The sequence below is a fragment of the Zonotrichia albicollis genome, chromosome 7 (assembly GCF_047830755.1).
Source record: "Zonotrichia albicollis isolate bZonAlb1 chromosome 7, bZonAlb1.hap1, whole genome shotgun sequence".
In the NCBI taxonomy this organism is placed as follows: domain Eukaryota; kingdom Metazoa; phylum Chordata; class Aves; order Passeriformes; family Passerellidae; genus Zonotrichia; species Zonotrichia albicollis.
In genome coordinates, this window is record NC_133825.1 from 21,792,347 (window position 1) to 21,807,787 (window position 15,441).

The 15,441-nt window shown below is 39.5% G+C and overlaps 1 long non-coding RNA gene across 2 annotated transcripts in view; it reads right to left on the bottom strand.

Moving 5' to 3' along the window:
• Window positions 1-490: 490 nt before the first annotated feature.
• The window catches only part of LOC141729497 (uncharacterized), a 41,990-nt gene continuing 27,039 nt past the window's right edge, over window positions 491-15,441 (bottom strand). For both annotated transcript variants that reach the window (XR_012580998.1, XR_012580997.1), the window contains exons 2-3: window positions 2,465-2,543; window positions 491-547 (exon numbers count right to left, since the gene is read on the bottom strand). This is a non-coding gene — a long non-coding RNA (uncharacterized LOC141729497). The remainder of the gene's footprint in view (window positions 548-2,464; window positions 2,544-15,441) is intronic.

Here is a 15,441-nt window from a genome sequence, read left to right on the forward strand (position 1 = left end):
AAAAATTGACTTTCCAAAAACCAAACACACAAAATTAAGTATCAGATTTTCCAAATAATACTGAATGCTTCATTGCCTTAGCACAGTTATAGGCTCTAAGATGTGCATGGAATTGCAGACTTTGGCAGCATTTTCCAAGACCCTTGGGAAATACACTTACCATGTCCTAACCACACCCTGTTGATTGTTACTGCTGGTTTATATGGTACATATTAAACAAACTGACAACAAATCAACTTTAACTGGAGATGTTGATTTGAAACTTCATCCAGTCATCTTCTAAGTGCAAAATCAGTACATGCAACATTCAGCTATTAGTTTCCTTAGCACATTAAACAAGAAGAGTAAAGGTTCTATTTTTTACTATCTTTTCCTTCTTCTTTTCAAATTAGCAGCATAAAATTCAGAATATGCAAACACTTAGAAAGTGTAAATCAAGACTGTTTTAAACACAGAGGTAGTCTGGCAGTATTGCATCACTCAGTACTTACATTTACAGTTGACAGAATCTTCCTCTCAACTTCTGGACAATTAATCTCTTATATTACTAAAAAAAATTAATTAAAAAATGTTCATTGTATATAAACCAACCTCGATATACAATTTCTCACAAAGTCCTAATTATCCATACAGCCTTCAGGGATAACACAAATCAGAAAGTCCAACCTCTTTGTTTCAATTCTTGTTTATTTTTTCCAATGCCATAGGTCACACTTAGATATGTACACTTCAATTCTTTAAGCAAAAACATCTCTTTAAGGTGTGCTGCATGACCAAACAGTCAGAGAAGCAGGCTGATGCCTAGAAATCGTCGCATGCTATCATTTCCCCCATAAAAATAAGTAGGAGCAAAGGTTGTTTCTTGTATTTGAAGCTGATAATGTCTAATGAGCATCCTCAGCAACAGGCACTGATAACCATAATCTTTATTATAGAATAAAATTCTGTATCAAGACAGCCCAGGGAAAGCACATAATTTCTTTCTTCATGAACTAGTATGTGCTAGATAAAAATAATGTTAAAGGCATTTGAAAACTTTGCTTTCAGGGGCTGCATTTTGCCTTTATGATTGAGCCTTCTGAAGGGAAATTTCTGGAGTGAATCTGGCTGAACTTAGCCAATTGAAATGATTACTTGAAACCTACTTGTCACTGAGGAGTTCAGACCCCATCAGTACCTGCTGTAGTCACTCTGGGGTGACCTCAGCATTAAAATCTCACTATGACAGCACTGCATCTCCTAGATTGAGTTTGGTTATTCCTTTGCAGTTGATATCCCTTTTTGTGGGCTGGATTAGTACTGCTCCATGGGGTAATGCTGCTGGCAGCATTCAAGAATGATGATATGTACTGGGTTTTAACCCTATACCAACTACCCCCCAGCTGGAGCTGTGGTTCACAGCAGGACCACAGCAGCAATTCTTTCAGAAACTAGTTCTGTGGTTCCTGTGGCTCACCCTCTAGTTTCCAGGCCTACTTTACCTTTCACCTTTCAGAATGACATCTCAATTGATCTCTGATAGATGGTACAAAGCATCCCTTCAGTTCCCTTGATGGCAATCACATACCTTGTTGTATTGGAGGCTGTCTTGGGAAGAAAAGCATTTTCCAAGTGTACTGGCTGTGCCTTCTCACCACCTACAGAGTGGGTGGGTACAGAGGGGAGCTGACTTCTTGGACTTTTATTCTGCCACACCAGTTGCCTGGGCTTGATATATTTGCACATTTTGTACTCAGTACTTTATCATGGAAGAACCAGCTCAAAGGAGAGAAGAAGAGGAATGGTGTGGGATTTTTGTCATTAAAACAGACCTTTTAAAAAGAAGTATAAACATCTTGTAGTGACTCTTGCAGAGTAAGGATGGGACTCATCTGTCTAGTACTGTTAAATCAGCATAAGTTTTAGATGTCTACTCTGCTGAAAGAGAACAGAAACGTATCCAGATCTCAGGGCTGAGTGCACTTCTACCCAAAAGGAAGGCAGGGCAGGGAAGGTTGTAGTTCACAGACTACAGCTGGGACCAGCCCATTCTAAGGTGAAATGGCTTTGCTGCCCAATGAGAAACCACTCCTCTTCCCTTTATGTAAATGAAAGCGTTACAGAAAACACTAAAAATGGAAATCTAGACTAAACTCCATTAACTCTATGGCCTAAACTGTAGCAATGTCATTATGAAAAGAAGAAATGGCTCCAGTAGTGCAAAATACAAAGAAACTTCCGTACAGTAGAAATTAATAAGATTTTTTTTCTTAAAATATATTTCCAGGAATGTTTCAACAAGATACTATACTGAGTATTTTCCACAGATTAAAAAGCTTTAGAATACCCAAAAGAAAAAAAAAATCCAGTAATTTCAAATAAAATATTGAAAAATGGAAACAGGAGCAAAGGAAATATTAATCCTGGTTAGAACAGTCTCTTACATGTTTGGTTAGGCACAGCTGGTGAAGAACTGTAAAATTACCTGCATTGAACGATGCTGGCTCTTCCTCTTACTTGCAGGATGATTTTGAATAAGTCATCATCAACATGGCAAATTCACCCTGCAAAAAATCAGGACAGAAATAATCCAGACTGCTATTTCATACCCAACAGAAGAGTCATCCTGTTCCTCTCAGGAAAGCAGCTTCCTTCATCTAAACAAAGCCATTTTGATCTCTCCTTTGTATCTCCTGGGCCTTTCTGAATTGCCAACTGTGAATCTGGCTCCAGGCTGACTTAAGGGGTTAGGAATCTATTCCCAAGAGAGATGTTTGCCCCCTCTGTGTTCTCAAGCAGTTCATATATCCTCTTACAAACCTTAGTGTGTCCTAGAATGATGATTTAATATTTGCTTGGTGGTGGAAAATCACGTGCAATACACCTGTAATGCCCAAACCACCTGGCTCCTGCCTTTCTCAGCATTGGCAGGACAATGCTGCAGGGTTTCCAGTGCAGCTGCTTGTGAGAATCATCTGGCCCCATAAGAAAGTAACCACAGTGGAGATATGGACTAAGAATGTTTGCCTGGATAGTGAGGGAATTCAAAATCCAGCACAAGTGAAGTGGTTCTGTGGAAAATGAACTCTTTTTCTTACTACACCTCCAGGAATTCATAACTGAATCTAGTTCTGTGCCATTTTGGCCATGAAACAATGAGGGGAGCCTTAGAAATCTCATTCTCAGTAAGATCTGTGATCACTGTATTCTAACAGCAGAATTTTTATGTAGGAAAAATTATAGACTTTACTGTAGGATAGGATTTCTGACTTGGTCAGATGGAATAAAATTACTCCAGTCTCAAAGCAGATTTTGTGATGTTCTATTGCAAAGAAAATTATAACAATTTACAGAAAAGAAATACTCCCATATTGCTTATAGCAGATGTGGTTATGTTGACACACAATCTCAGGTTTGTTTTCTTAACATTTTGATTATATTTTGCCAATATTTTATTTTAAAAGGAAAAATATTACTTAAATGATTTCCACAGTTTTCATTGCTTTTTGCTCTAAAAAGAGACTCATCAGATGGTTTGTGTTAAAGGATTTTCATAGCCCTTTCTTGGCCTAAAATGAAAATTCACAACAGGAAATCAGAGTGGAGAGATATTTCTGCTAGAGCTAGAACTGATGAGATTTCTTGGTCTAACACATTTGAGAACAGCCCAGCTGCAGTAAACAGCACCATGGGATTAAGACTGGACAGGTGCTACCACAAAAACAAAGGCTAGAGCACATCTCACAATGATTGAGGGCAGTTTATGTTTTGATTCAGTAAGTTATTAATATGACTCATCCGTATGTTACCAAATATCACACCCAGCAAGTGAAAATTGAAACATATGCCTGTGAGATATAAAAGGGAGATTTTACAAGAGGCCTTGGCAGAATGGGTGTGAGGGAGGGGTAAGAACAGGGGGAGAAGAACAGAGCTTTTCTTGCAGTTTGCTACATCAGGTAAAATGAATGCACTTAAATTTTCCTCTAAAGGAAAACAGGCAACACCCAGACTTTTTTTCCTGCTAGCCTTCCTTCTAATCCCTAAAAAAAAATCGAGATGAGTACAGAAGGGTAGTGTATTGAGACATCAGAGCACTGTGCAGAAAACGAGATGAGGTATTTCTGATTCCTCCGGTTTCTCATTCCTTCAGCCTTTCCCTAATCCCAGGGCCCATGCAACGGCAGAGGAGCATGCATGGATATAAAAAAGAAGGCTTTTTGAGGTTGTCCCTGAGCTTAGACCAATACCTATTACAGTTTCTTAACCATTTCCTCTAGGAAGAATTCACCAGGCTAGCGGGAAATTTTTCAGGGAGATTGGAGTATTTTCATGTCTCTCCTCCAGTTATTTTCAGGAAGAACACCACTAGATGGCACTGGGAGCTGTCACCACCCTGAATGGAGCCGCAGCCTTCCCTGCAGGGGCGGGCAGCGGGAGCGCAGCAAGGGCTGCTGCTGAACTCACGCCCTGCTTTGGACACTGCATTTGCATGACAGTATTCGTTCTTCATATCAGAATAAAACAGAGTGATCAATATTTGACTGCCCTTTAAACCACACTCGAAATTGTATCAGCTGTCTGGCATAATGGCTCCAGATGCTATTAAAGGGATGATAAAATAATCAGGGACTAATGTTATATTCACATTATCAGCTACATTGTTTTCAGTTATTTCAAATCTCTGAGTTAATATTGTATCCTAAGCTCATTAACAGGGCTGAGAAAACCAGAGAGCAACTATATTTTGCATAAGGCTGTGTAGTTTCTAGAGGACAAAAAAACTTCCTGTGAAACTGCATGAGAATACATTTGAACAAGTGTCTCCCATACATATATACATACATACATGTACTGCCTATATATATGTAATTAATATCATTGAGAGAGCATATATAACAAGTTTGTGATCCACATGGTATTTTTACATCCAGTCATGAAATATTTGAGATCCCATACATTACGTGTCCAAAAGAAAATCCTGCCAACACACACAAAAGAATGCATTTATCATCCTAAATCCAATATATAAAACACATGCTACTTGTAGAGCATATGTTAGAGATCTTCCCCTCCCCTTCTCTCTGTGTGAGAAACTGGCACAATTGCTGTCTCTAAGCAGAAAATCTTCACATGAACACGCAATTCTGCAGTTCCTCACAGGTGAAGATCCATTAATTCCAACTGGACTCATTCAGTCCCAGAATCAGGGCACAGCTCTGAGAGTGGTTGTTTAATGCTGCATAGTATCTTGAGCTAACCAAGCTGGGACTCCAAGGATCCTCTCTCAGCCTAACCTCTCTGCCTTGAATGCACTGGCAGTGCTGAACAGACTTGCAAGCAAAGGAACTAACCAGTGGGTTTGGTAGAGATAGGCAAAAACATCCAAGCTCAAAAAAATGAAAAAAAAATTTGATCTTTATGGCTTTGTTTCCCCATTGAAGACCCAGTCTCTGTGTGAAAGGAATACTTATTTACAGGTTAAAAAGAGCTCAGGTACTTCTGCACCTCAGTGTTTGCTGCCTGTTCAATGTTCAGATGACTTGCGTGGTCCCAGTAGGCCAATGTGTCCAGCACCAAACACATACTTCTATTCCTTATTCTGATATGCACTGTCTAGAGAAATCTTTTTACTATGAATTTGTGATACACTTGTCTTCCCTCGTCCCAGAGCCAGCAGGACAAAGGGCCCTCTGTACCAGTGAAGATTACCCTAAAGAAAACTGGGTTTCATGTCTCAGAAACTCCCTTCAGCCTAACTTAAATTCCATTAATACACACTGTGCTCAAGTTCCTTCCTCCAGCTGTTTCCCGATGAAAGATTAGGGATTAACAGTTTGAGCATTACTATTTCCCCATCTTGAATCAGTTCAGCAGGACAGTCACTGAAAAATTTCACATGTAGGTCACAGAGTGAAGGAGATTGTGGGTTTTCTGGGGGCTAAGGGAAATCTGATGTGGGAGTTTGACCTCTATAACAACAATTCTTTAAGAAGAAATATTTATTAGGTGTGTAGTCGTATTATTCAGTTCAGTCTCATCACACACTGAAAATCCCAAGAGGTAATTTTTTAATCATTCCATCATACTCAGAAGCAAAGTAAGACACCCAAAAATTAAGAAACCAGATGTATTTTAAGAGACTGTGAAAAGTTCCTTTGGAATTTAATCAAGACTCAGAGTAATGAAAATAAGTCGTTTCCCATATGCTGCTATTCTGAATTCTCTGAAGCACCAGGCAAGATGTTACACCCATGTCACAGGTCTAATCATTTGCAACTGCAAGTGATTCCTGAGCAGGCAACAATGTAGTCGGGGAATGCTGACAACGTCTCTGAGAGGAGACTGATGCAAAGCAATTGTTCTAAAGGTTACCGGGGATCTACAAAGCAATACATAAGAAGCTACTCCACAGAGAAATAAAGGCACTTTCTCAATAGACAAAGTCTGCTAGGCTGGTGGACACAGATCCTTGACAAGCTACATAGAGAAGTGAAAAACTTTGGAAGCAATTTTTTTTTCTGACCACTAAAGTATTTTGCTTTGATATCTGACTTTTCATTCTAGCTTTGAGAGGAAAAGACAGAGCTATTCACTGAGCATTGCCAGTATTCCCAAGATTTAATGATCCCAAAATGGAACTTTTTGGCAAATTAACTTTTCTACATAGAAGAAAAAGAATAATCTGGTTCCACATCTCCACTGTAGCAGCCTACCACAGCAGTACTCAGAATAACTTACCAGCTCTGATCAGAGGAAAAGTTCTTTTGCTCCTGTGAAGCATAACTCGCTCTAATACTGACCTGAATCAATTTTTTGTTTGCAATATTCATTTTCTGGTTTTAATTATTAGGAATATTAAACCTCAAGTTTTAGAAGGTGCATTAGTGCCATTCTGAGTGCAGTTGATACAGACATAAATCTTCCTTTGGTGTACACTGAACTACTACTTTGCCACTCCAAAGATCCATCATGAACCAAAACAAAATCAACAGAAAGGCTGACTTCACAGTTTGCAGGATTTTGAATAAATTTGGAAAATTTTGGAAAATTTTGAGCCTGCTGCTTAATTGTCACTTCTTTTAGATTATGACCATCTTCATGTAGGTCCCTTTTAAAAAGTAGACTTTGCTCTGTCTTGTCATCAGTTGCAGTCTCATGGATATTTGTAGCATCCTGGCAGAAAGGTGTACACAATCAATTTTTTGCTTACACAGACAACTAATTCACAAGGCATAGTAGATAGATGATTGTCTCCTTTCTCAGTTGTTCTGAAGCTTATGCTCATCATTTGCAAGGATACAAACTGAAAATTAATTCTCTTTTTTCTTTGGAGATGGTTCCTATCCCAAAGATATCCAAAACCATGCTAGAAAGATAAAAGCTTGTTGAATTTTCACTTTGTCAGGCAGTAACATCTGTTTCCAATTCTATTTGCTAGAATGCAGTACATTCACAGAATTTTATTCCAAATTAAGTCAAAGTTCCCCAGCACTGAAGGAAACACAAAGCTCCTCCGTATCCATCTTGCTATACACTTTGAATTCTTAAGAACAGAAAGAGAGAATTCTTGTACAACAGCTACATTATAGTAAAATTTGGTGTCTGAAAAAGTGAACACCTTGTCCATGTGGACCAATCTCGAGATAGACCAATGATTACTGAGTTGCTGAAAATAAACACATCTGATTTCAGCCTCAGAGTTTTCCCCATATGTTATTGGATTTCCAGCCTTTTATCTCTATACCTTTATAAGCAGATTTCCCTGAAATATGCATATACATTAAAAATACCCTCATTTTTAATGCTGAATGTCTTGAGAGTTTATCAAGACTGGGAATTTTCTTGAGAGAAAAACTTCTTTTCAGAGAAGGAGGATTTTTGACATTTTTAATGTTACAGAAGTCAGGCAGCCTCTGGCTTCCCGCTACCAGTAAGAACAGCTAGAGTAAAATAACTATGAGTCTGAAAGCCCAGGTTCAGTTCCCAACAAATATACTTGCTCCAATTAACATTAGTACCATCCATAGATAGACAGAAGAGAACAAAATTTTTCTAGCTCTCTAAAGGGATGGAAAACACTGCACAAATATTGATTTCCTTCTTCCTCCCTATGCCTTAGGTCATTAAATATTAACACTGCCAATACAGTAATAGTCTATGCTTTCACATCAAGCAGTAACTTAAATAATTAATTAGAGAGAATAGAGGATAACTCTGCAGAATGGATAAGCAGGGGGTATCCCTGTATGTCAGGGAGAGTTGCACCTGTTGAGAGCTTAACAGTGGTGATGACTTGGTTGAGCCTTTATGGTTAAGAATAGGGGAAGGCCAACAAGGCAGATATCATGGTGTGAGTCTGTTACAGACCACTCAACCAGGATGAAGAGCCAGATGAAACATTCTCTAGGCAGCTGGGAGAAATCTCACAATCCATGGCCCTTGTTCTCCTGGAAGGCTTCACCTTACCAGATGTCTGCTGGATGCTCAACACAACAGAGAGGGAACAGTTTGGGAGGTTCCTGGAGTGTGTGGAAGAGAACTTCCCGATGCAGCTGATGAGGGAGTCAGCTCCAGGGAAGGCTCCTGCTGGACCTGTGTTTGTAACAGAGTAGGGCTGGGGGGTGAGCTGATGGTCAGAGGCTGTCTTGGGCACAGTGATCCCAAAATGGTAGTTCTTGTTTCCTGAAGTAGGAAGAGGGGTCAGCAGAACTGTCACTTTCCAAAGGGAGATTTTGACCAGTTTAGGAGACTGGTTGAGAGTCCCTTAATACCCAGTCCTGAGGGGTTAAGGAATCCAGGAAGGCTGGATGTGCTTCAGGAAGGAAATCTCAAAGGTGTAGAAGCAGACCATTCCAAAAGATGAGCTGGCAGAGAAGAAGACTGGCCTGGCTGAGCAGGGATTTTTGACTGGAACTCAGGAAAAAGGGAGAGTTTATGACCTTTGGAATAAGGGGTGGGCCACTCAGGAGGACTACAATGATGTTGTGAAGTTGTGCAGGACAAAAATTAGAAGGGATGAAATCCACCTAGAACCTAATCTGACTACTGCTGTATAAGACAAAAAACATTTCTATGAAAACAGTAGCAAAAAAGGAGGGCTGAGAACCTCCCTCCTTTATTGGATGTGGAGGGAAACATTGGCAAAGAGTCTGTAATAGTAGGACCAGTTGTTCTCCAGGTACCCAGACCCCTAGCAGGAAGAGAGGGATGGGGAGCAGAAAGAAGCCTCCATAATCCAAGGGGAATGATCAGAAACCTGTTACGCCACCTAGACACGTAAAACACTATGGGAATGGATAGAATCCCCCCGAGGACAGGGAGAGAGCTGGTGAAAGTGCTCACTGAGTCACTTTTCATCATCTACCAGCAGCTGTGATTAACTGAGGAGGTCACAACTGAGTGGAAGCTGGCAAATGTGGTGCCCATCTACAAGAACAGCTGGAGGGAAGATCTGGGGAACTACAGGCCTGTCAGTCTGACATCAGTGCCAGAGTAGGGTATGATGATCTCTAGTACTACTACAAGGCATTTACAGGGCAACCAGGGGATCAGGCCCAGCCAGCATGGGATTAGAAAAGGCAGGTCATGCTTGAATGACCTGGTGAATTACACCCTCCATGAGTTTGCCGATGACACCACCTTGGGTGGGAGTGCTGATCTGCTGGAGTGCAGGAAGGTTTTGGAAAGACTCTTCTGCAGGCTGGATCAATGGGCCAAAGCCAGTTCCGTGAAGTTCAACACGTCAAAGCACCAGGTCCTGCTCAGTAGAACAAGAAGAAGCAGACTCAAGTTGCACCAGGTGAGGTTTAGATCAAATAGTAGGGAAGAATTCTTAATGGAAAGGATTGTCAACCAGTGGAACAGGCTGCCCAGGGAAGTGGTGGAGCCACCATCCCTGGAGGTATTTAAAAGATGTGCAGATGGACCACAGGGTCATGTGGTGGGCTTCGTAGTGCTGGGTTAATGGTTGGTCTGAAATGATCTCAAAGGTCTTTTCCAACCTAAACAATTCTATGATTCTATAAACATCTAACGTGTTAACTCCTTGACGGAGTAGGGAAGATGGTAGAAATCAGCATGACTGCATGGAAGCCATAGGGAAGTATTAGACATAGGGATCCAGAATCATCCCCACAGTCACAAGTGAGTTCTGCTGGCTCTTGGCTCCCCTTTCCAGCTGGGCTCCCCAGTGCAGATTTCTGTTCGCTGTAGACAGCAGCAGGGGAAGGAGAGGGGTGAATATATTTGAGGTCAGAAGGTCTGCCACCAAGAGAACAAAGAAGGAACTACATTCCCAGGAAATCATCTAACTTAAGAGACGGCCAGGCAACTAAGGACCAACATGAAGAACTTTCAGTGGAGATCTAGTAAAACTACATTGACTTCCTGTGATAGATTAGAAATTACTGTGGAACCCCATCTTGACAAACCTTTGGTTGAACAACAGGCTTACATTTTGTTATTAGGGAGAGTGTGCAGGGAACATTAAGTACCTTGAAAGGCTGCAGCCAAGATTACCTTAATGCTGTTTTACCACACTTAGGTACAGATGTTTTTTTAAGTATGTGAGCATTAACACTCTGCCTGTCTAATTATGCAGGCATAGACTTTTACATCATGTTTAAGAGGTCATAAATTTAGTGTAATAAATCTCAGCTAAAACATTTAACACAAAGTATGTTCAGCACTACTTAGAAACTACTTTTAAATGCCACATTTGCAGGGCTCATATATTTCCATAAGACTTTGAGAAAATCAAATTCTTTCTTTCATATTGTGGGTTTTTCATGCCTAAAGAATATTCTCAAGAAGGTTTGAACATTCGAGGGTGATTGTTAAAAACAATATTAGGAAATAATGCAAGATGAATTAACATCTGTAACATCTGTCTTCTTCTGCCATGGAATCAATTCTGTCTGCATCGGAACTGTTGGAGAAACCTCAGTTGCAAAGCTTTGAATTGCAGATTACCAGTGATCCAGTAAATATCCACATTCCTTTATGCCTTTGGTTTTCTTGGCCTGAGTATGCACGCTGGCTAAAGTAGAGAAGAGCATCAGCTGCTGTAGTGTTTTCAAAAGAGATGAGCTCGGGAATTTAATCCTAAAGATATGCACCTAATTTATGAAGGCAAACTATACAGCAGAAAAATGAAATGGGATATTGGCTTAAAGTGCTATGGAGAAAGTCGAGTGTGAAAAGACTTGTTGATCATATCTGAGCTGCCAACACATCTCCAAGTTTATAAAGAGGGAGGGAAAATAACTTCAAAAAATGTTTCATTACTGTAAATCAAACCCCTTTTAAGAGGTTTAAGACAACCCTGAGCAATCCTTAAGACTACCTCACTCTCCAAATCTTTGCTTGGTTTGTTCTGAATAAGCAGCAAATGGAATAAGTCTTCAAGTTATTACTCAAGTCTGTATGATTTTTTTATTAGTCCCTTATAACAATACCCCATATTGCATTTGTACAGACACACTGTATCCTTATATTTGATGTGTGACAGGAATTATCTTCTCATGAAAATAATACCTTGACAATCCCTAAGATATCAACAATACATCTTCTGACCCTATGACTAGATTGATGAATTAAAGAATATTATTTAGTGATTCATTCTTCTGCATTTGCAGGTTAGTTTATAGATGCTTCTACAGCAGTATTAGAAATTTATTTTGACACTGACTGAATAGCAAACACAAAGATAGCGAAAAACCAGTCTCTGAATTAGACTTATAAGCCCATGAGCTTGTGGAAACAATTACAGGTTTTGTAGCATAAGCTGAAATCAAATAGTGAATTTGTTGGAGTGCTGGATATTTACTGTATCTTGTCCATTAGCTGTCTTTCTAACACGTCTGGAACCTTTTCAAGGAAGACCTAGGCTGGGCATTCCCTTCCAAGCATTGGAGAAACATTCCTGCAGTACCAGGAATAAATAGATAGACAGATAGACAGATAGACAGATAGACAGATAGACATAGATAGATAGATAGATAGATAGATAGATAGATAGATAGATAGATAGACAGACAGACGATAGAATAATTTTCTAAGGCTTTCCTCAATTCTGATTGATCTCACATAGATAAGAGAAGCCAGAGGAGACACCAAGCTGCTCACTGGATCTTGCAGGAGCACTCCAGCTTGGTTTCAAAATGTTCAGCTAAGGAGACATCTCTCTCAGACTCTTTGCCTCCAGACAGGAGTATCTCAAACCAGGACAGAAGGCAAGAACAAAGCAGTGCTGAACATTTGATGACCATAGTGTGTGTTATGGCAAAGTTATTTCAGACAGTTCTAGCCTGACTCTGTGGCCTGAGGGCTGCCAGCAGTCCCATCAGCACTGTTTTATCCCTATTTCTGCCCTGCAGAATGGAGCTTGCAGCTGCCTCCCACAACCTCTTTGCTTTCAGTGCCCTGACTTTGACTTCATAATTACTTCATGAGACTAAACTTATTCCACAGCAACAAGATAGAGTTTTCAGTAGAGTTTCCCAAAGGAAAACTTGAGGGTGTGTTTGCCTACAGTTATATAAATAGCCCGACCTATTTCAAATACCATTTTTCAGTTCTTCCAGGCACAAGTACACATACCTTCACTTGGGGAGTTTCATCACAACATCCTCTCTGTGCTCTCAGGGTAATTTTTTTAAACACCAACAACAGCTTCTATAATAAGGCCTTTATCCACCATGCTGGGAATGGCAAAATAAACAGAATGTCACTGATTTGGCACAATAGGTGGTTCTGGCAAAGTGAACCTATTTTTCTTATTCTAGCATCTAAGACAGACTGATCCAAAGGCAATCATGTGAGATTAAGTCAAAATGGAAACAATAATTTTTCTGCTGAAGCCTACTCAGGCACAAAGAATGCCAATATGTAAGGTTTTACACACCTCTCAGCAAAATCAGAGCTGTAAATGTAGATTTTGTCACTTTAGAATAGCAATTGTGTTTGTGCCATTCCTCAAAAGATTCCTGACTTTTAGATGAATTTAAAAGGGGAATAGGGACGTCCTCTCCTGACATATATTTTCCTTGCTGCTAAATAAAGTTTAACTTAAGGTCTACCCAAAACAATAATAATTCTCCTTAAGGTTTTATTATAAAATCACTGGTAATGATTCTTTATTACTTTTCCCAGTACCAGTAACAATGCCCAACTCACTACTCCTTATGCAGTAGTAATAAACCTCTTGGAAAAAGAATATTCTTTGAGAGTATTTGAATGATGGCTACATTTTATTTGAATGATAGCTTCATTTATTTCAGAGCCCACATGCAAATTTCTTCAGACACCTCAGAATCCTCTTGTTCAGTAAAGCTTACTTCAATAGCATGAAGAGTAAAAGACAGAAGGCTTGACTAGGATTACATCTAAGTCTTGTGTCTTCTTTTAGATGCTGTAACTAAGTAATTATTCAAGGATCTAATTATTGCATCAGCTTTTCAAGTGTAATTATTTTTTCATGTTACAGAATTGACATTGTTTAAAGGAAGACATACTCCATAGATTAAGAATGTGCTTTTAAACAAAACTGTTTTCATTTAAGAACTACTCCAAAATCAGCACTGAATACACTCAAAAGAGCAGAAGGAAGCAAGAAAATATTTCAAGTTTATGGAGGGTGTGGTGTCACATTTTAGGCTAAATACACAGGGGATGTTTCCCTGCAAGCAGTAAAGTCACAGCCACCAAACATGTTGCTATGTGTTAACAGAGCTGCTGAAACTGGCCTGATACATCCTGGTCTGGAGCAATTGTCCAGGTAAACATGTCAGCTCAATTTAAATTTTCCTTAAGGCAGCCCCACATTCCAACTACGTTCATTTACTCTGTAAAGGAAGATGAATAAATCTAAACAAAGTTTTGTGCTATTTTTACTAGGTAGTTTATGACATCTTAATGAGACTGAGAATGCTCTATTTATGTAAAGAGTACAGTGAACTGAAATATGAGCAGCTCTTAACTGCCCTGATAGATCATCTGGAGAGCTGACATGCTTCACATGAGCCAGTGATTTATTCCTGTAAGTAAACAAGGCACATTAGAGCAGGACACAGCAACAATGAACACTTGAAAACACAAGACCTTTGGATCTAGCCCAGGGACCAGGAAAGGTTTTCATTTAGCAATGCTCTCATGCAGCAAAGTTAAGGACACACAGAGGAAGTAATTACAAAAGTCTTGATGACTGGGGGGGGAAAGACATTTTTGGAGGAGTAATATATCCATCCATACAGGAGAATTTATAAACTTTTGCTAATAATGAGAACCACAGTTTGGTGCCCTCCAATTGTGAAAAAGCACCAAAGCTGCTGGTGAAAAGGAACGTCACATCTTTGATGTCTGATTAGAGATGTGCTGTGCAAAAGAAACATCTTGGCACTAATATATTCTCATTCCCAGTCTTTTTGAGCCTGTTAAATCTCTTTCCCTGCTCACACAGATCTGACCTCTCCGTAGAGATATTCCTTCCCCTGGAAAGTAATCATTTTGTTTGCAGGGGAGGTAGAGAGAATATAAAACAGAACAGGAAGTGATAATTTCTTTGCACAGAAAGTGACAATTGCTTACAACCACTCAAAATAAATACAAAAAAAAAAAAAAAAAAAAACCAAAAAAAACCCCAAAAAACACAAACCTGAACACCTATAGGGTTTTCTGAAACCAGAAACAGTCAGGAAGGAGGGAGTGAATTTCAAGGTGAAACATCTATGCTACACTCTTTATTTATTGGTGTTTGCATAGCTGCCATTTCTCTATATTTTTCCCAAAAGGCATGGCTTTTCATATAGGCTTCTACACTTGTGCTAAAAAATAATAGTACATGACAGGTAGAAGAATGGAATCCCCACTCTGCTGTGTGCAACACTGCATGCAATACTAATATACCAATATAGCAGACAGCTAGAGCTATGCTGTCCGTGTAGTTTTTAATACCCTTTTCCAAATGTATATTTTTTTGCTTTTTCCATTCAAAGCACTATACTTTCTATAAATACATTTTCTCCATAGTCATGGTGCAGATTCCTCAGCAGTAGAACAGTAGGAGATTTTAGGGCAAATCTCATTACCTTGGAAAATAACTTTTCTCCAATTACTTTAGAAAATTAAATACAGCTATCGGCCAAGGACATTCTTCAAAACATCAGTGTTCTCATTGTTTTAGGCATGCACTTTCCACTGCATTACAATCTGCTCTGCATTAGCATTGGCATAGAAAGGATTCCTAGAATTTGACATTTAAAGTGGAATCTTACTCTACAATTAAATAATTATTCTTTCTCCAGTAAGGACAGAAAAAAAATAAACTTCTTTTAACCTGGGGGGGCAGGAGGGGCATTAGTGTTTCACTGACCAAAGTCTGAATACTTCTGCAGCCAGGCATCCTATTTAGGGATGTTTGCTCATTACCTCAGACACACACGCTGCATTCCCTGGTGTCAT